Genomic DNA, 22,236 nt, shown 5'->3' with positions numbered 1-22,236 from the left:
TGTTTGCTACTACCTGCTTTTTGGGTTGAACTAGCCATTCTAATCCGATTTTAAACAACTATAAATAGTATTAAAATAAGCTTAAAATAATTGCATTGCTAAGGATGGCAATGGGTTTTCATGTGCAGTGTAATTAGATATTTTTTTAAAACTCAGTCTTTGACAAACTTTTAGGGGAGAGAGAAAATAAAAAATAAGTAATTTTCCTAATTTTTTGCACAATCATTATTGTGAAAATAGATATTTAAATTAATTAAATAATAATAAATCTTTAAAAAGCTGATTAAAAACTGAAATTTAAATGATAAATAACATTTTTGTTTTAATGTGCCTCCCGCCCCGCCTTCATTATTTGTCCCGTTTTCACCTGCCCCCATAACAGGTAATGTGGACCTAGGTATTTGCAGATAGCTGCGGATTTAAAAAAAAAAATCTAAAATTAAAAAATCTTTAATTGTCACTACAAATTTAATTTTTGTAGTCTTGAAAAGACTAGAATAACAATAATCAACAAACATAGTTTCTATTCAAATACCAAAAATATTCATGAAAAAGTTAAAGGAAATTGTGTTGGTATCAATAGCGAAATGCAATTACTAAGATTTGAACATGTTTGAACATGCAATCTACAAGGTATACAACGATGACCTTCCCACTAAACCAATATTATCTTTAGTAAATTATATGCTAATTATTATATATTTTTTTAAATGAGAAATTATTATCTTATTTATTTAATTTTAATTTTATTTTTATATAAATTCTTTTTAAATTAATTATATTTTTTAATTGTACATAATTATTAAAATACAAAAAAACTTTTATTAATTATAAAATATTTTTTTATATAGTCATCTATTAATATTATTTTTTATTTACAACACTTAAGGTATTGTATACGAGAACAGTGGACCTATTGAACTAAATGGCTCCCACCAACATGGTGTAACGAGTAGGAAGAAGTCAAAGCACGCTGAGATTAACCAGACTATCTATGCAGAAAATAGTAATAACAATCATGCTTTAGAGCCACATATGTTGGAGGAGGAATTAGTTACAAGCCAAGGACAGATGGCAAGCATAGGGGTAAATCAAGGCCCAAGAAGAAATGCAAGATTGAGAACTACTAATAGGTTGTTAGAGGAATACGTTTGTTAGCGTGATGTGGTAATTCTCACTCCTTTCTGTTATTTTCTTTAGCCTTTCTATTCTCTCTCCTTCTCTTCCCTTCTTGCTGTCATGGAAATTCTTCTTTGATCTCACATTCGAAAATTCTGCACAGGTCCTTGGATGAGGAGCGTGGATTGTCTCTAATGCCGTTCCTTCACAAATTTTCTTCTCTTCTTTATTATATTGATTCTGTTCTTGTTATACTGTACATTGACGCTTGAGTCCTCCATAGAGTGTTATACCTGCTAATGCTACTCACTTAAATAAAATTTCATATTACACCCTTCTATTTGGTGCTTTCATTGTCTCCATGGCTGTGGCTGATAATACTAGGATGAAAGGGATAGAGGCGGACATCAACCGACTCTTTCAATTGCTTGATTCGGTAACGGAGGAACACCGAGCTGAGAGGGCCAGAACTTCTGAGGCTACGAATCTAAAGTTTGACGCGATTCAACACTCTATTGCTCAGCTCGCTTAGTCCAGAACTCGTAGCCGTTCTCCATCGCGTGAGCCTACGCATGGGTTGAACTCTGAGGGTGATCTCCAACCCCGATACGAGCATCTTCAGCAAAGGGTGAATTTTGTTTTACCAAAATTCGATGGCGGCGATGCGCTTGGCTGGATCTTTTCGATGGACCAGTACTTCGATTTTTTTCGGGTACCTGAGGAGGAGAAGCTCAGTATAGCTGGGATCTATATGACGGGACCGGCAGTTCTGTGGTTTCAAATGTCTCAGTGCGCTGCTGAATTTCGTTCGTGGGATCAATTGAAGCGGGTAATAGAAATTGAATTTGGTCTGTCTCTCTATGAATCGCCACGGGAACTTCACTTCAAGCTGCAACAATCTGGGTCTGTAGGTGACTATTATTCCGATTTTGTGGCGTTGGCGAATCGTTCATGTATTGAACCACCTGAGGCTCTTCGCGATTGCTTCATCAGAGGTCTCAAGAACGATATTCACCGCGAAGTGAAGTCCCAGTGCCCCCCGTCGCTCATGCGCACTGTCGCCCTCGCTAGACTTTACGAGAAAAAATTCTCTCCATCTCCACGTACCACATCTGGCCCTTCAATTAGTCGTCCCGGGATCCCTACTGTGGCAGCGCCGCAACCACGCGTAAATAATCATGGTCCTCTTCCGCCCTTGCTTCCAACACCAAATCACCGTAACTCTCCTACTCCAACCAAAACACCGATCCGAAAACTATCACAGCGGAGATTCAGAATAGACGTGACAAAGGCTTGTGCTACTGGTGTGATAAGAAGTTTTCAGCTAGCCACATGTGTACAAATTGGCAGTTCATGTTGCTGCAACTTGGTTCCGATGATTTAGAAGACATTGATCCATCAACTGGAGATATGCTACCCGACATGGAGATTTTACCACAATTAGAGCAGTAAGTCTCGGGCCACCATTTATCATTTAATGCCATGTTAGGCACCACTGGTCCTGCCATAATCCGTATCAGAGCTTCAATTAACGGGTTAGAAATTTCAGCACTGATCGATGGGGCTCTGATAGCTTTATACAGCCTCGAATTGCTAAGTTTTTGAATCTGCCCATTGAACCTGCCCCTGGGGTCAAGGTCATGGTGGGTGATTTTGATGTGTTACCTGTGGAGGGATACCTTCCGGCCTTAAATGTTAATTTGTCAAGTTGCTATGTGACAATTTCGGATGTCTTTGTGCTACATGTTGCAGGGGGCGACTTGGTTATCGGTACAACTTGGTTAAAGACTCTAAAAGCTCACATTGTAGATTATGACTCTTCCTTTCTCAGATTTTTGCACCAGGGTAAGTTTGTGACTGTGAATGGTGAAAAATCAGGGGACCCTGCTCAAGCTCAATTTAACCATATAAAGCGGTTGGTTAGTACTGACGCCATTGCAGCGGCTTTCACTCTTGAGGTGCAACCAGTGGCGGAGGATGCTATGCCCAAGATTCAACTCCCTGTGACTATGAAACCTGAATTGGGGTGGCTTCTTCATACTTATAAAGGGGTTTTTGCTGCACCATCAAGATTACCTCCACAGCGCACTCATAATCATAGCATTCCGTTGGTTCAGGGTGCCGCACCAGTGAAGTCCAGACCTTATAGATACCCTCATAGTCAGAAGGCTCAGATTGAATTAATGGTTCAGGAGATGCTACATGAAGGAATTATCTAGCCTAGCAAGAGCCCATTTACATCACCAATTTTATTGGTTAAGAAAAAGGATGGCACATGGAGGTTTTGTACTGATTATAGGGCTCTCAATAATATCACCGTCAAGGATAGCTTCCCAATTCCCACAATTGATGAACTCTTAGATGAGCTTTTTGGTGCGACAGTGTTCTCAAAACTAGATTTATGCTCGGGTTACCACCAGATATTGGTTAGGCCAGAGGATCATTTCAAGACTGCTTTCCGAACACATCAAGGGTTGTACGAATGGTTAGTGATGCCGTTCGCCTTAACCAATGCCCCAGCAACATTTCAATGTTTGATGAATGATGTGTTTCGTCCTTTCTTAAGGCGGTTCGTCTTGGTATTTTTTGACGATATTCTCATTTATAGCCTGATGAGCGGATAATTTATACGCTTTTTGGCATTGTTTTTAGGTAGTTTTTAGTAAGTTCAAGCTACTTTTAGGGATGTTTTCATTAGTTTTTATGTTAAATTCACATTTCTGGACTTTACTATGAGTTTGTGTGTTTTTCTGTGATTTCAGGTAAATTCTGACTGAAATTGAGGGATTTGAGCAAAACTCTGAAAAAGGCTGACAAAAGGACTGCTGATGCTGTTGGATTCTGACCTCCCTGCACTCGAAATGGATTTTCTGGAGCTACAGAACTCCAATTGGCGCGCTCTCAACGGCGTTGGAAAGTAGACATCCAGGGCTTTCCAGTAATATATAATAGTTCATACTTTATTCGAAGATTGACGACGTAACTTGGCGTTAAACGCCAAGTTCATGCTGCTGTCTGGAGTTAAACGCCAGAAAAACGTCATGATTCGGAGTTGAACGCCCAAAACATGTCATAACTCAGAGTTCAATTCCAAGAGAAACCTCAGCTCGTGGATTGATCAAGCTCAGCCCAAACATACACCAAGTGGGCCCCGGAAGTGAATTTATGCATCAATTACTTACTCATGTAAACCCTAGTAGCTAGTCTAGTATATATAGGACCTCTTACTATTGTATTAGACATCTTTGGTCTCAGTTTTGTTTTAATCTTCATCTTAGGAGATCATTGATCACGTTTTGGGGGGCTGGCCATTCGGCCATGCCTGAACCCTTTGCTTATGTATTTTCAACGGTGGAGTTTCTGCACACCATAGATTAAGGGTGTGGAGCTCTGCTGTACCTCAAGTATTAATGAAGTTCTATTTTCTTTTATTCAAATCTCTCTTATTCTTATTCCAAGATATTCATTCGTACCCAAGAACATGATGATGTGATGAGTTAGATAACCTCATTATCATTCTCACTTATGAACGCGCGTGATGACAACCACTTCCGTTCTACATGCAACAGAGCTTGAATGCGTATCTCTAGATTCCCCAACAGAATCTTCGTGGTATAAGCTAGATAGATGGCGGCATTTATGAGGATCCGGAAAGTCCAACCTTGTCTGTGGTGTTCCGAGTAGGATCCTGGGAATCCGGAAAGTCTAACCTTGTCTGTGGTATTCCGAGTAGGATTCCGGTAATGAATGACTGTGACGTGCTTCAAACTTGCAAGTGCTGGGCGTTAGTGACAGACGCAAAAGAATCAAGGGATTCTATTCCAGTAGGCGCGGGAACCAACCAGTGATTAGCCGTACTGTGACAGAGTGCGTGAGCATTAGTTTTCACTGCAAGGATGGGATGTAGCCATCAACCATGGGTGATGCCTCCAGATGATTAGCTGTGCGAGTGACAGCCGCATAGGATATTTTCCCGAGAGGATTGAAAGTAGCCACCGCTGATGGTGAACCCCTATACACAGCTTGCCATGGAAAGGAGTAAGAAGGATTGAGTAGAAGCAGTGGGAGAGCAGGCGTCCTTGGGTTCTACAGCATCTCCATCCGCTTATCTGAAATTCCCACCAATGAATCTGCATAAGTGCTCTATCCCTTTTATTATTCCCTTTTATTTATTATTTATTCCAATAATCACAATTACCCTTTAATCTGCTTAACTGAGATTTGCAAGGTGACCATAGCTTGCTTCATACCAACAATCTCTGTGGATTCGACCCTTACTCACGTAAGGTTTATTACTTGGACGACCCAGTACACTTGCTGGTTAGTTGAACGGAGTTGTGAATTCAGCTGCTGCCCCTTAGAAGCCTTCATCTCAAAATAATTAGAACATGGATCACAATTTCGTCCACCAAGTTTTTGGCGCCGTTGCCGGGGATTGTTCGAGTATGGACAACTGACGGTTCATCTTGTTGCTCAGATTAGGTAATTTTCTTTTCAAAAATCTTTTTCAAAAATTTTTTCTTTTATTTTTCGTTTTTCCAAAAATATTTTCGAAAAAAATTAATAAAAATACAAAAAAATCATAAAATCATAAAAATAAAAAATATTTTGTGTTTCTTGTTTGAGTCTTGAGTCAATTTTTAAGTTTGGTGTCAATTGCATGTTTTTAAAATTTTTCTTGCATTTTTTCGAAAATCTCATGCATTCATGGTGTTCTTCATGATCTTCAAGTTGTTCTTGACAAGTCTTCTTGTTTGATCTTGATGATTTCTTGTTTTGTGTTTTTGGTTGTTTTTCATGTGCATTTTTGCATTCATATTTTCCATGCATTAAAAATTTCTAAGTTTGGTGTCTTGCATGTTTTCTCTGCATCAAAAATTTTTTCAAAATAATGTTCTTGATGTTCATCATGATCTTCATAGTGTTCTTGGTGTTCATCTTGACATTCATAGCATTCTTGCATGCATCTTGTGTCTTGATCCAAAATTTTCATGTTTTGGGTCATTCTTGTGTTTTTCTTTAAAAATTTAAAAATAAAAAATATCTTTTCCTTATTTCCCCCCAAAATTTCGAAATTTTGGGTTGACTTGGTCAAATATTTTCAAAATTAGTTGTTTCTTACAAGTCAAGTCAAAATTTCAATTTTAAAAATCTTATCTTTTCAAAATCTTTTTCAAAAATCATATCTTTTTCATTTTTTTATATAATTTTCGAAAATTTCAAAAATCTTTTTCAAAATATTTTCAAAATCTTTTCCTTATCTTTACATCATATTTTCGAAAATTCACTAATAATTAATGTGATTGGTTCAAAAATTTGAAGTTTGTTACTTTCTTGTTAAGAAAGGTTCAATCTTTAAGTTCTAGAATCTTATCTTGTAGTTTCTTGTTAGTGAAGTAAATAATTTTAAAATTTTTGAATTAAATCTTTTTATCTTTTATTTTATCTTTTTCAAAAATTTTATATTTTTCAAAATTTGATTTCAAAATATCTTATCTAACTTCTTATCTTCTTATCTTTTTAAATTTTGATTTCAAATCTTTTTCAATCAACTAACTAACTTTTTGTTTGTTTCTTATCTTTTTCAAAACCACCTAACTACTTTTCTCTCTTCTATTTTCGAAAATATCTCACTCTTTTTCAAAAATTCTTTTTAATTAACTAATTGTTTCAAATTTTAATTTCAATAATATTTCATCTTTAATTTTCGAAAATTACTAACCTCTTTTTCAAAATTATTTTCGAAATTTCTCTTCTCTTTTCTTCTTCTATTTAATTATTTAATTACTAACACTTCTCTTCACCTTCCTTCATCTAAAAATCCGAACCCTCTTCTTCATTCTTCTACCCCTTTCTTTTTCTACTAACATAAAGGAATCTCTATACTGTGACATAGAGGATTCCTCTTTCTTTTCTTGTTTTCTTCTCTTTCATATGAGCAGGAACAGGGAAAAGGGCACTCTTGTTGAAGTTGATCCAGAACCTGAAAGGACTCTGAAGAGAAAATTAAGAGAAGCTAAATTACAACAATCCAGAAGAAACCTTCTAGAAATTTTCGAACAAGAGAAAGAGATGGCAGCTGAAAATAATAATAATAATGCAAGGAGAATGCTTGGTGACTTCACAAAGCCAACGTCCAAGTTTGATGGAAGAAGCATCTCCATTCCTGCCATTGGAGCCAATAACTTTGAGCTTAAGCCTCAACTAGTTGCTTTAATGCAACAAAACTGCAAGTTTTATGGACTTCCATCTGAAGATCCTTATCAGTTTTTAACTGAGTTCTTGCAGATCTGTGAGACTGTAAAGACGAATGGAGTTGATCCTGAAGTCTACAGACTCATGCTTTTCCCTTTTGCTGTAAGAGACAGAGCTAGAATATGGTTGGATTCACAACCCAAGGATAGCCTGGACTCATGGGATAAGCTGGTCACTGCCTTCTTGGACAAATTCTTTCCTCCTCAAAAGCTGAGCAAGCTAAGAGTGGATGTTCAAACCTTCAAACAAAAAGATGGTGAATCCCTCTATGAAGCTTGGGAAAGATACAAGCAGTTGACCAAGAGATGTCCATCTGACATGTTCTCAGAATGGACCACATTAGATATATTCTATTATGGTCTCTCTGAATTTTCGAAAATGTCATTGGATCATTCTGCAGGTGGATCTATTCACCTGAAGAAAACGCCTGAAGAGGCTCAAGAACTCATTGACATGGTTGCAAATAACCAGTTCATGTACACCTCTGAGAGAAATTCTGTGAACAATGGGATACCTCAGAAGAAAGGAGTTCTTGAAATTGATACTCTGAATGCCATATTGGCTCAGAACAAAGTGTTGACTCAACAGGTCAACATGATCTCTCAAAATCTGAATGGATTGCAATATGCATCCAACAGTACTAGAGAGGCAGCTTCTGAAGAAGCTTATGATCCTGAGAACCCTGCCATGGCAGAGGTTAATTACATGGGTGAATCTTATGGAAACACCTATAACTCATCATGGAGAAATCACCCAAATTTCTCATGGAAGGATCAACAAAAGCCTCAACAAGGCTTTAACAATGGTGGACGTAATATGCTGGGCAATAGCAAGCCATATCCATCATCTTCTCAGCAACAGACAGAGAATTTTGAACAAAACACTTCTAATTTAGCCAATATAGTCTCTGATCTGTCAAAGGCCACTTTTAGTTTCATGAATGAAACAAGATCCTCCATTAGAAATCTGGAGGCACAAGTGGGCCAGCTGAGTAAGAAAATTATTGAAACTCCTCCCAATAGTCTCCCAAGTAATACAGAAGAAAATCCAAAAGGAGAGTGCAAGGCCATTGACATAGTCAATATGGCCGAATGCACAAGGGAGGAGGAGGACGAAAATCCTAGTGAGGAAGACCTCCTGGGACGTTCCTCAAGCAAGAAGGAGTTTCCTATTAAGGATCCTGAGGAATCTGAGGCTCATCTAGAAACCATAGAGATTCCTTTAAATCTCCTTCTGCCATTCATGAGCTCTGAAAAATATTCATCCTCTGAAGAGAATGAAGATGTGACTGGAGAGCAAGTTGCTCAATACTTAGGAGCTATCATGAAACTGAATGCCAAGCTGTTTGGTAATGAGACTTGGGAAAGTGAACCTCCCTTGCTCATTAGTGAACTAGATACTTGGATTCAGAGAACTCTACCTCAAAAGAAGCAAGATCCTGGCAAGTTCTCAATACCTTGTACCATTGGCACCATGAGCTTTGAAAAAGCTCTATGTGATCTTGGGTCAGGGATAAATCTTATGCCACTCTCTGTAATGGAGAAGCTGGGGATCATTGAGGTACAACCTGCCTTATTCTCATTACAATTGGCAGATAAGTCCATAAGACAAGCTTATGGAATAGTGGAGGACGTGCTAGTAAGGGTTGAAGGCCTTTACATCCCTACTGATTTCATAATCCTAGACACTAGGAAGGAAGACGATGAATGCATCATCCTAGGAAGACCTTTCCTAGCCACAGCAGGAGCTGTGATAGATGTCAACAGAGGTGAGTTAGTCCTTCAATTGAATGGGGACTACCTTGTGTTTCAGGCACATGGCCATCCCTCTGTGACAAAAGAGAGTAAGCATGAAGAGCTTCTCTCAGTTCAGAGTCAAGAAAAGCCCACACAGTCCAACTCTAAGTTTGGTGTTGTGAGGCCACAACCAAACTCTAAGTTTGGTGTTCAAACTCCACAACCAAACTCTAAGTTTGGTGTTGGGACCACACTAAAATTGACCTGATCACCTTGTGGCTCCATGAGAGCCACTGTCAAGCTATTGACATTAAAGAAGCGCTTGTTGGGAGGCAACCCAATTTTATTTATCTAATTTTATTTTATTTTGTTTCTTTGTCATTTTTGTGTTTTATTAGGTACATGGTCATGAGGAGTCACGAAAAAATCAAAAAAATTAAAAACAGAGTCAAAAACAGAAGAAAAAAATTGTTCACCCTGGAGGTAGCGCAGACTGGCGTTCAACGCCAGTAAGATGCATCTGGCTGGCGTTCAACGCCAGAACAGAGCACCATTCTGGCGCTGAACGCCAGAAACAAGCAACAACCTGGCGTTAAACGCCAGGAATGTGCACAGAGAGGACAAACTGGCGCTGAACGCCAGGAACAAGCATGAAACTGGCGTTCAACGCCAGAAACATGCATTACATGGGTGTTGAACGCCCAGAACGTGCACCAATGGGCGTTTAAACGCCAGAATGGTGTGCAAAGGCATTTTACATGCCTATTTGGTGCAGGGATGGAATTCCTTGACACCTCAGGATCTGTGGACCCCACAGGATCACCTCAGGATCTGTGAACCTCACAGGATCCCCACCTACCTCGCCCTCTCTCTCTCTCCATTCATGGTCATCCCTTCTGTTTTTCATTCACCATCCACTCTTCCCCATACACCCCACCTACCTTTACAATTCAACTTCTCCTTCCCACCCAATCCCACCCATATAGCCGAACCCATCTCCCCTCACTCTCCTCCATTTTCTTCTTCTTCTTCTTTTCTTCTTTTTTTTCTTGCTCGAGGGCGAGCAATATTTTAAGTTTGGTGTGGTAAAAGCATAGCTTTTTTTTTGCTTTTCCATTACCATTAATGGCACCTAAAGCCAGAGAAACCTCAAAGGGAAGACAAAAGCTTCCACCTCTGAGTCATGGGAGATGGAAAGACAAAAATATAAGCCGTCATAGCTCAGTGGTAGAACATGTGGCTGCAAATCAAGAAATCCCTGAGATGCCTCAAGGGATGCACTTTCCTCCCAACAATTATTGGGAGCAACTCAACACCTCCTTAGAAGATTTGAGTCACAATGTGGAAAAACTAAGGGTGGAACATCATGAACACTCCATCATTCTCCAAGAAATAAGAGAAGATCAAAGAGCAATGAGGGAGGAGCAACAAAGGCAAGGAAGGGACATAGAAGAGCTGAAGAACATCATTGGTCCTTCAAGAAGGAGACGCCACTAGAGGTGGATTCATTCCTTGTCTTTATTTCTTTCTGTTTTCGGTTTTTAAGTATTGAGTTTATCTATGTTTTGTGTCTTTATTTCATGATCATCAGTATGTAACCATGCCTTAAAGATTATGAATAATTCCATGAATCCTTCACCTCTCTTAAAAGAAAAATGTTTTAATTCAAAAGAACAAGAAGTACATGAATTTCGAATTTATCCTTGAATTTAATTTAATTATATTGATGTGGTGACAATACTTTTTGTTTTCTGAATGAATGCTTGAACAGTGCATATGTCTTTTGATCTTGTTGTTTATGAATGTTAAAATTGTTGGCTCTTGAAAGAATGATGAACAAAGAGAAATGTTATTGAGGATCTGAAAAATCATGAAATTGATTCTTGAAGCAAGAAAAAGCAGTGAATAGCAAAAGCTTGCGAAAAAAAAAATGGCGAAAAAAAAAATTTAGAAAAAAAAAAAGAAGAAGGAGCAGTAGAAAAAGCCAATAGCCCTTAAAACCAAAAGGCAAGGGTAAAAAGGATCCAAGGCTTTGAGCATCAATGGATAGGAGGGCCTAAGGAAATAAAATCCAGGCCTAAGCGGCTAAATCAAGCTGTCCCTAACCATGTGCTTGTGTCATGAAGGTCCAAGTGAAAAGCTTGAGACTAAGTGGTTAAAGTCGTGATCCAAGGCAAAAGAGTGTGCTTAAGAGCTCTGGACACCACTAACTGGGGACTCTAGCAAAGCTGAGTCACAATCTGAAAAGGTTCACCCAGTTATGTGTCTGTGGCATTTATGTATCCGGTGGTAATACTGGAAAACAAAGTGCTTAGGGCCACGGCCAAGACTCATAAGTAGCTGTGTTCAAGAATCAACATGCTTAAATTAGGAAATTCAATAACACAATCCAAAATTCTAAGTTCCTAGAGAAGCCAATCATTCATAAACTTCAAAGGAAAAAGTGAGATGCCAAAACTGTTCAGAAGCAAAAAGCTACAAGTCCCGCTCATTTAATTATAATTAATATTCATTGATATTTCTGAATTTATAGTATATTCTCTTCTTTTTATCCTATTTGATTTTCAGTTGCTTGGGGACAAGCAACAATTTAAGTTTGGTGTTGTGATGAGCGGATAATTTATACGCTTTTTGGCATTGTTTTTAGGTAGTTTTTAGTAAGTTCAAGCTACTTTTAGGGATGTTTTCATTAGTTTTTATGTTAAATTCACATTTTTGGACTTTACTATGAGTTTGTGTGTTTTTCTGTGATTTCAGGTAAATTCTGACTGAAATTGAGGGATTTGAGCAAAACTCTGAAAAAGGCTGACAAAAGGACTGCTGATGCTGTTGGATTCTGACCTCCCTGCACTCGAAATGGATTTTCTGGAGCTACAGAACTCCAATTGGCGCGCTCTCAACGGCTTTGGAAAGTAGACATCCAGGGCTTTCCAGCAATATATAATAGTTCATACTTTATTCGAAGATTGACGACGTAACTTGGCGTTAAACGCCAAGTTCATGCTGCTGTCTGGAGTTAAACGCCAGAAAAACGTCATGATTCGGAGTTGAACGCCCAAAACATGTCATAACTCAGAGTTCAACTCCAAGAGAAGCCTCAGCTCGTGGATTGATCAAGCTCAGCCCAAACATACACCAAGTGGGCCCCGGAAGTGAATTTATGCATCAATTACTTACTCATGTAAACCCTAGTAGCTAGTCTAGTATATATAGGACCTCTTACTATTGTATTAGGCATCTTTGGTCTCAGTTTTGTTTTAATCTTCATCTTAGGAGATCATTGATCACGTTTTGGGGGGCTGGCCATTCGGCCATGCCTGAACCCTTTGCTTATGTATTTTCAACGGTGGAGTTTCTGCACACCATAGATTAAGGGTGTGGAGCTCTGCTGTACCTCAAGTATTAATGAAGTTCTATTTTCTTTTATTCAAATCTCTCTTATTCTTATTCCAAGATATTCATTCGTACCCAAGAACATGATGAATGTGATGAGTTAGATAACCCTCATTATCATTCTCACTTATGAACGCGCGTGATTGACAACCACTTCCGTTCTACATGCAACAGAGCTTGAATGCGTATCTCTTAGATTCCCCAACAGAATCTTCGTGGTATAAGCTAGATAGATGGCGGCATTTATGAGGATCCGGAAAGTCCAACCTTGTCTGTGGTGTTCCGAGTAGGATCCTGGGAATCCGGAAAGTCTAACCTTGTCTGTGGTATTCCGAGTAGGATTCCGGTAATGAATGACTGTGACGTGCTTCAAACTTGCAAGTGCTGGGCGTTAGTGACAGACGCAAACGAATCAAGGGATTCTATTCCAGTAGGCGCGGGAACCAACCAGTGATTAGCCGTACTGTGACAGAGTGCGTGAGCATTAGTTTTCACTGCAAGGATGGGATGTAGCCATCAACCATGGGTGATGCCTCTAGATGATTAGCTGTGCGAGTGACAGCCGCATAGGATATTTTCCCGAGAGGATTGAAAGTAGCCACCACTGATGGTGAACCCCTATACACAGCTTGCCATGGAAAGGAGTAAGAAGGATTGAGTAGAAGCAGTGGGAGAGCAGGCGTCCTTGGGTTCTACAGCATCTCCATCCGCTTATCTGAAATTCCCACCAATGAATCTGCATAAGTGCTCTATCCCTTTTATTATTCCTTTTTATTTATTATTTATTCCAATAATCACAATTACCCTTTAATCTGCTTAATTGAGATTTGCAAGGTGACCATAGCTTGCTTCATACCAACAATCTCTGTGGATTCGACCCTTACTCACGTAAGGTTTATTACTTGGACGACCCAGTACACTTGCTGGTTAGTTGAACGGAGTTGTGAATTCAGCTGCTGCCCCTTAGAAGCCTTCATCTCAAAATAATTAGAACATGGATCACAATTTCGTCCACGATAGCCCGACGTGGGACCAGCATTTACACCACCTCGAATTAGTTTTGAAGCTATTACAGCAGGAACATCTTTATGCTAAGCTTTCGAAGTGCTCTTTCGGGTCGGCAGAGATAGATTATCTTGGCCATACTATATCTGGTAATGGGGTTCATATGGAAGATGCAAAGGTGCAAGCAGTTATGGAGTGGAAACAACCTCATAACCTCAAGCAGCTGCGCGATTTTTTAGGCTTGTCGGGTTATTATCGACGCTTCATCAAAGGTTATGCCACAATTGCTGCCCCGCTGACCGATCTACTTAAGAAGGATGCATTCGATTGGAAAGATGAGGCTGAATCTGCCTTTCTTCAACTCAAGATGGTCATTTCTTCACGTCCTATTTTGGCTCTTCCTAATTTTGAGTTGCCTTTTGAGTTAGAGACAGATGCTTCAGGGTTGGGCATTGGGACTGTATTGGCTCAAGAGAAGCACCCTATTGCTTACTTTTCAAAAAAAAAAAATTATCTTCCTCTATGCAGTAGCAGTCCGCTTACATCCGTGAATTCTACGCGATTACGGAGACAGTTGCCAAGTTCCACCATTATTTGCTGGGTAAGAGGTTCATCATACGCACTGACCACCAGAGCTTAAAGACCCTCTTGGAACAGAATCTGCACACCCCAGAACAACATAAGTGGCTGCATAAGCTTTTGGGGTACGACTTTGGGATACAATATAAGCCGGGTAAGGAGAATCTTGCGGCGGATGCATTATCACGTTCGTTCTTTGTGGCGTGGTCACTCCAAAATCTGAATGGCTACATATTCTAAAGGAAGAGATTGATAAGGATACATTCCTTCAAGATATTATCCTTCAGTGCCATCATAACATGGTAGCTGATAAGAATTATTCATATCGCAATGGCATCTTGCTCTGGCAGGACAGAGTAGTGGTACCCCAAAATAGCAAACTCATTGACCTCATAATGAAGGAATACCATGATAGCGCTGTAGGCGGTCATGCGGGTATTGCCAAGACCGTGGAGCGCATTTGTTCTACTTTTTACTGGCCGAATATGCAGTGACAAATAAGGGGCTATGTGCTCTCTTGTGGCACTTGTCAAAAGGCAAAGATAGAATCCAAGTTACCCGCTGGGCTGCTGCAACCTCTTCCAATTCTCTCTCGAGTTTGAGAGGACATATGCATGGATTTCATTGTGGCCTTGCCACCGGTTAAGGGCTTTTTGGTGATCTTGGTTGTTATTGATCGTCTCACCAAATTTGCTCATTTTATTCCACTCAAGCCTGACTTTAGTAGCAAGAGTGTTGCTGAGGCTTTTTTTAAGCATGTTGTGAAGCTTCATGGATTTCCTAAATCAATTGTATCGGATAGGGATAAGGTTTTTGTAAGTAAATTTTGGCAGTAGCTTTTTGAGTTGCAGGGCACTACATTGGCTATGAGTTCTGCCTACCACCCTCAGACGGACGGTCAGAGTGAAGTGCTGAATAAGACTCTGGAAATGTATCTCCGTTGCTTCTGCTTTGATGCTCCTAAGAAGTGGCTCGAGATGCTTCCATGGGCGCAGCTGTGGTATAACACTTCATGGTACCAGAGTATTAAGATGTCTCCTTTTAAGGCCCTATATGGTAGGGAACCACCGTCCTTGGTGAAGTATGAATTCTGTCCAGATGATGAACCGTCTCTTCAGAACATGCTGCTAGCACGGGATCAGATATTAGAGCAGCTGAAGCGTAACATGGCTCGCTCCCAACAATTCATGAAACACTTTGTAGACAAGCAGTGACGTTTGGTTGAATTTGAGGAGGGTGATTTCGTGTTGGTGAAGCTTACTTTGAGGAAGCATAAAAAATTGGCGATGCACTATTTCGGGCCATTTAAGATCTGTTGTAAGCTTAGTGTGGTGGCTTATAAATTGGCACTGCCTCCTGAAGCCAAGATTCATAATGTTTTTCACATATCAGTTTTAAAGAAGTTTACGGGTGAGAAGGTTGTCCATTATCTTCCCCTTCCTCTATGCACAACAGAGTTGGGACCTTTATTGGAACCGCAAGAGATTCTGGGTACGAGAACAGTCATCAAAGATGGTAAAGAGATTCTTCAACTACGGGTCAAATGGGGTTAGGGGACGAGTGCCGACATGTCGTGGGAGAGTGCTGATGATCTGCGCCATACTTATCCTGATTTCAACCTTGAGGACAAGGTTGTTGTTGATGAGCAGGGTAATGTAACGAATAGGAAGAAGCCAGAGCACGCTGAGGTTAACCAGGCTACCTATGCAGAAAATAGTAATAACAATCATGCCTTAGAGCCACATATGTTGGAGGAGGAATTAGTTACAAGCCAAGGATAGATGGCAAGCATAGGGGTAAATCAAGGCCCAAGAAGAAGTGCAAGATTGAGAACTACTAATAGGCGGTTAGAGGAATACGTTCGTTAGCGTGATGTGGTAATTCTCACTCCTTTCTGTTATTTTCTCTGGCCTTTCTATTCTCTCTCCTTCTCTTCCTTTCTTGCTGTCATGGAAATTATTCTCTGATCTCACATTCCAAAATTCTGCACAGGTCCTTGGATGAGGAGCGTGGATTGTCTCTAATGCCGTTCCTTCACAAATTTTCTTCTCTTCTTTATTATACGATTCTGTTCTTGTTATACTGTACATTGAGGCTTGAGTCCTCCATAGAGTGTTATACCTGCTACTGCTACTCACTTAAATAAAATTTCATATTACACTCTTCCACATGGTGAATTCATGTCTCCTTTAAACTCACTTGAAAATTTTTAGTATTATGTACGTAGGGATCAACATGTTATTTGATCTTGTTTATTTTTCAATTTCATATATTTACTTTAAAACAACAAGTATATTATGCTCGTAATGTATGTTACGTTATGTGTCAGTATTTCACCAATTTTCAGTTAAATATTTAACACAAACATCAAACCTCTCAATGTAAGAAGCATCTCCCGTGAGGTGAACTAACTTATTGTGGTAATAAACAATAATAGGTGAAAAGTAAGATATAACATTTAATATTTATACCATTTAATATCGAAATCTAAAAAAACATGATTGATAAAAAAACATCTAACAACTTTCATAAAAAACATCCATGTCATTAGAAAAAAAAATCTAAATTATATTAAAAAGAACCATCTAGTCCATTGCTAAAAACACATTCATAATCCAGAGTTATACGTTATACTTATATCTATAACAAAAATATGTTTACCTCACATATCTCAAAAAAAAAAAAATAACACACTATAGGAAAAAAATAATTAATTAATAGAAAAAAAATCCATAACCCCTGAGAGGCACTTCAAAATCTATAATATAAATAGCTTAATTTTCAAATAAAAATCGTGAATAGAAAAAATCTAAGTATCGCAATCTATAAAGGAACATCCAACACAGAAAAGAATGAGCATTCATAATTTTTTTTAGTAATATTCCCATTCTAATTAAGTATGTTTAGAGGTTTTAATTTTTTTTGTTGCTTTTCTTTCTTTATTATTCTCCTCAACAAAATATTCTGCCTGCTTAATCATGGTTTATGTGCTTGGTATAATAAAAAATGACTTCACTTATTTTTGTTAGGAGTGTACACGATCCAATCTAGTCTTAATTTAAAATATTTTGAAAGAGGAAGATCCGAATTCGAAGTGATTCGGAACTGACCAAAGAAAAAGAAATGAAACTTGAAAGAGGATTGAAATTGAGACCGAACCATAACTCGGGTCACTCAGACTCGGCCCAGTCATCATACAAAATTAGGGCACCCACCCCATGCAATCGCATTCACTATTTAGTTCAGCCTCAACCCTAATCGTTCAGCCTCAGCCCTCAAGCTCCCTCAGCCACCATTGAGCCTCACTCCCTCAGTCCCCACTCCCCAGTTCCCTCGCTGACCTCGTCTTCTCTCCAACTCCCTCAGTCGCAGTCGCACCCTCCTCCCCTCACGCACGGCGCCACCCTTTCTTTCTCAGCCCTCTCCGTCTCTCACCAGCGAAGCTCCCCGTTCGACTGACGATGGGGGCTTATGGGATTCATAGATGTCAATTGTTATCACACCCAAGATTTGCATATTTGGTTTAAACGAGGTCTCAATAATGGTAATGTCTTTGTTTTTTTGGCTTCTTTGTGGGCTATTTAGTAGGATCACAAAGATAGGATTTTTAATGATTCTGTTACCTAGATTATTTCTTTATCAATAATAGGCTTACCATTATAATTATTTTTTAGTGAGAATACATAAAGAGTATATACTATATAAGGTGTAATAACTCAACAAATATTTTTTAAGGGGATTTTTCATTCTCTTCAACAATGAGAAGAACTTATTTTTTCTCCCTCTCTTAATCCCTTCTGGTTCATCAAACCATTAACATCACAGCTTAAATAGCTTAGGGCATGAGATTTTCTTCATGGTGCGGTGAGCGTGGAGAGCAAGCAAGCTGTGAATCAAATTAAAAAAAAGTTTTGAATTGAAATCCAATCCAATTTCGCCATTTTCTTTCTATCTCTAATTTTTGTTTCGACATTTTCTTTTCCCATTCTTACCTCTTCCTTCAAACTCATCTAATAGAGTTTGATGAGAGGCTATTTCGTAAGATTCTTTCTTGGCGAACATAGCTGTTTCATCAACAAGTTGGCTTGCTCTCATTGTAACAAGCAAGGCCACACAGAAGATGTATGCTATAAGAAGCATGGGTACTCCTCCCACTTCTATCAATGGGAGCAACATAACCCTACCATCAATCACGTGATCACTGAAAGGCATGATGATATACTCATTGACAAACAATCCCAGCTCAATTGTCTCCAAGAGAACACTGGAATATCAAGATTTGGGTTCACTCCAGAGCAAAGATTGCCTTGTTAGAGTTGATCAAAAACAAAAGTGTGCAGTAACAACCTCATAATGCAAATCAAATTTTGACTAATTCCATTCAGACTTCCACTCTAGGTCACTACAACAAATATGGCCTTTAGCAACGCCAAATTTTGCAACGCCTTAAAACCGTTCTCTTAGATAGTTTTTGACAACGGTTTTTTGTAGTGTTACTGTTGAATTCAATTTTTCATTATTTTATAGCAACAAATTAAAACCGTTCTCTTTGACTATTTTTAAGAACGGTTTCATAACCGTTACCATGATTTATTTTTAAGCAACGATTTTTTTGTTGTTTAAAGAATTGTACAAAAGAAACGCATTAAAACCGTTGCCGAAATGCTACACTTTAAAACCGTTCTATTAGATGGTCTTAGACAACAGTTTTTACAGTGTTGCTGTTGAAGTTCATTTTTTTATTATGCTATAGTAACAAAATAAAATCGTTCTCTTTGACTATTTTAAAGAACGGTTTTACAACCATTACAACAATTGTTTATGAAACAAACATTATCTAATGTTATTTAAATAATTATACAAATTAAACAATACCAATAAAAATAATTTCAGATAGTTTATAAATTTAAACCATTTTTTCTATAAATACAAAATTTATAAAATACTCAAAAACTATTGTTATAAATAAATAACAAATATTATTTAAAAAAATAAAATTAAAATAAATTTATAATAAATATTATATATTATTATTATAAATTATAAAAAGTATTATATTTTGAAAACATAAAGTTAAAATAAATTTATAATAAATATTATTTATTTTTACTATAAATATATAATAAATATTAATATAAAAAATAAAATTAAAATAATTTTTGAATAAATATATTATATACCTATTGTTTATTAATTCTTTCTCACAAATAAGCACATTAAATAAGAAAGAAAGCCTTTAATCATCAGACTCTTCCTCTTCTCTTCGAAACCGCGAAGAAGCTCTTCCTCCCTCCACCGTAGCGTCAACCCTAACCCACGCGACGTTGTCGAACCACAGCTCACCAGGAAGCCGGAAATCGCACCATCATCGCAAGTCACCAGGAATCCCTAAATCGCAACTCACCATCATCGCACCATCACCGTCGTTGCGTCCTTCCCGAAATTATCGCTGCCTCCTCCTTTCTGGTGTCACTGAGTCTCTCCTCTCCGTGGCGTCGCTACTTCTCCCCTCTCTGTGGCTTCAGTGCTTCTCCATCCTCTGCGGCGTCCTTGTGTCTCCCCTGTTCTGCTTCTGCTTCGTTGCTTCTCCCCTGTTGTGCTTTGCTGCTTCTGCTTCACTAGGTCGTGCTTCGCTGCTTCTGCTTTGCTGCTGCTGCTTCACTGCATCGGCCGTTTATGGGTTGTCATCTGTGGTAAGTGTTCTTTTCTGATTTTCTGTTGCTTAGTTAGGGCTTTAGTTGTTGGGTATTTTTGTTGGATTTAAGAAGAAGAAAGGAAAGTGGTGATGTTTGTGCATTGTTCAAAAACTGTTTTGAGGCTTTATTTGGCTAATTAGCTAGAAAGGGAAATTCGTATTTGGCCGTTTGTGCATTGTTCAAAAACTGTTTGTGCATTGTTCATTAATTTGAGTTCTAGTTAGCAAAACTCATCATTGTACTAATTGTTTTAGATTTTTTCTTGGGGATAGAGTGTAGTAGAAGAAACATATGATGATGCTGTCTATTTGAAGATGAACACGTTTTGTTAGTGCATTGTGTTCTGGATTTCTGTGTTGCTAAACTTGATTGATTTCTTTACATTATATTTTCCTACAAAGTTGGTTCCAAAGGGAAGCCAAGTTTCTCAAGTTTCTCAAGTAATGATTTGTAGCAGTAACAACATTTGTTTGGCACTTTCTATTTGTTGAGTATTTATTTCTGCCACCATAAAAGAGAGAAGGCCAAACAAAATAGTAGCACATGCTTATCACTTCAGGGAGGGTCGTTTTGCATCTATATTTTTCACCTTAATTACCACACTTTCATTCTTATTTTTATTTCTATATTCTCTCAAATTCAAGATTGACATAGATATCTATGGCCCATAATCCATTCCATTCACTCTCTGGTTATCACTCTATCTTCTTTAGGCTCACTAAAAATTGAATTGAATATGGTTGCAATATCATTCCAAAATTTGATTCTTAATCCATTTAGAACCATGAGCATCTTCCATAGTACATGGCCGGTAGTTTTGGTCACATACAATCTTCCTCCATGGTGTTGCATGAAACCAGAGTATGACATGATGTCCTTGCTCATCCCTGGACCATGTTCGCTTGGAAAAAGCATTGATGTTTATCTTCTGCCATTAATTGAAGAGTTGAAGGTTTTATAGGAAGTTGGAGTGGAAACATATAATGCTTCAAAGAATAAAACTTTTCAACTATATGCAGCACTTTTATGGACCATAAGTGACTTTCCAGCTTATGCTATATTATCCGGTTGGAGCACAAAGGGAAAGTTAGCATGTCCTTGCTGTAATTATGACACCTCCTCTTGTTATTTAAAACATTGCCGGAAGATGTGCTACATGGATCACCATAAATTTTTGAATATGGATCATCCATATAGGATGGACAAAAGATCTTTCAATGGTGATGTTGAATTGAGGTCTTCACCAGCTTTATTAGATGGGGAACAAATTTTTGAAGATTTAAAAGATTTTGACAATGTATTTGGAAAGAAGCAAAAAAATAAAATTGATGGTCCATGGAAGAAAAGGTCCATCTTCTTTGAGTTGCCATATTGGAAGCAAAATACATTGTGCCATTGTCTTGATGTTATGCACATCGAGAAAAATGTATGTGATAACATACTTGGAACTTTATTAGACATTCCAGGAAAGTCCAAAGATCATGCAAATGCTCGTTACGATCTCAAAGATATGGGCATAAAAAAAAAACTTCAACCAAAGGAGATAGATGGTGGCAAGAAAGCAAAACTTGCTAAGGCTTGTTTTAACCTTACAAATTAAGAAAAAATCATTTTTGTGATATTTTGAAGTCAGTAAAATTGCCATCTGGTAGTGCCTCAAATATTTCTCGGTGTGTTCATGTTGCTGAGAAAAATATATCAGGCTACAAAATTCATGATGCACATTTTATGTTGCATTATTTGTTGCAAGTAGCTATAAAATGCATAATGCCGAATCAAGTAGCTGGCCCTTTAATTTATCTAGGTTCATTCTTTTGTTCCTTGTGCCAAAAAGTTGTTGAAAATGATACAATAGATTATTTGGAAGTAGATATTAGAGAAATTTTATGCCAATTGGAAAGAATATTTCCTCCTAGTTTCTTTGATATAATGGTACATTTGCCTATTCATCTGGTAAACGAGTTGAGGTTGGGTGGCCCAGTTTAATTCAGGTGGATTTACCCCATCAAGAGATATCTGTGTAGGTTAAAGTCCTACGTTCGCAATAAGAGCCGCCCCGAAGGTTCAATTGCTGAAGGATATTTAGCCGAGGAATGCTTGACATTTTTCTCAAGGTATTTAAGTCCTGATGTGGATACAAGGCTGAGTAGGAGGACACAAATTTATGATAATTGCAGTGAAGCTGACGTATGTCATGATAGCTATTTTGCATGCTTGGGGCAACCAATTGGTGGAAAGAGGAAAGGGCAACCTTTTTCTCTAGATACCAACTCAAAAATACAAGCTCATTGGTACATCTTATTCAATTGTGATAAAGTTAAAGACTACATTAGGTATTTTTCTTGTATATTTTCCAATTAGCAAATTTAACTTACTCACTTTTTACTTACTTTAGAGAGTATGAGGAACATGTCAACAATCAAACTAAAGGTAGAAAATGGAAAAAGGCAAAA

The 22,236-nt window shown here is 38.2% G+C and overlaps 1 non-coding gene across 1 annotated transcript; it reads right to left on the bottom strand.

Annotated features, from left to right (window-relative positions):
- Positions 1 to 7,590: 7,590 nt before the first annotated feature.
- Positions 7,591 to 7,694, bottom strand: LOC130938545 (small nucleolar RNA R71). Its single transcript, XR_009069707.1, has one exon. It is a non-coding gene; the product is annotated as a small nucleolar RNA R71 (small nucleolar RNA).
- Between the last annotated feature and the right edge of the window lie 14,542 nt (positions 7,695 to 22,236).

The sequence above is a fragment of the Arachis stenosperma genome, chromosome 6 (genome assembly GCF_014773155.1).
Source record: "Arachis stenosperma cultivar V10309 chromosome 6, arast.V10309.gnm1.PFL2, whole genome shotgun sequence".
Lineage (NCBI taxonomy): Eukaryota > Viridiplantae > Streptophyta > Magnoliopsida > Fabales > Fabaceae > Arachis > Arachis stenosperma.
Note: the sequence above shows the minus strand (reverse complement) of the source record. Positions and strands in the feature narration are given on the sequence as shown.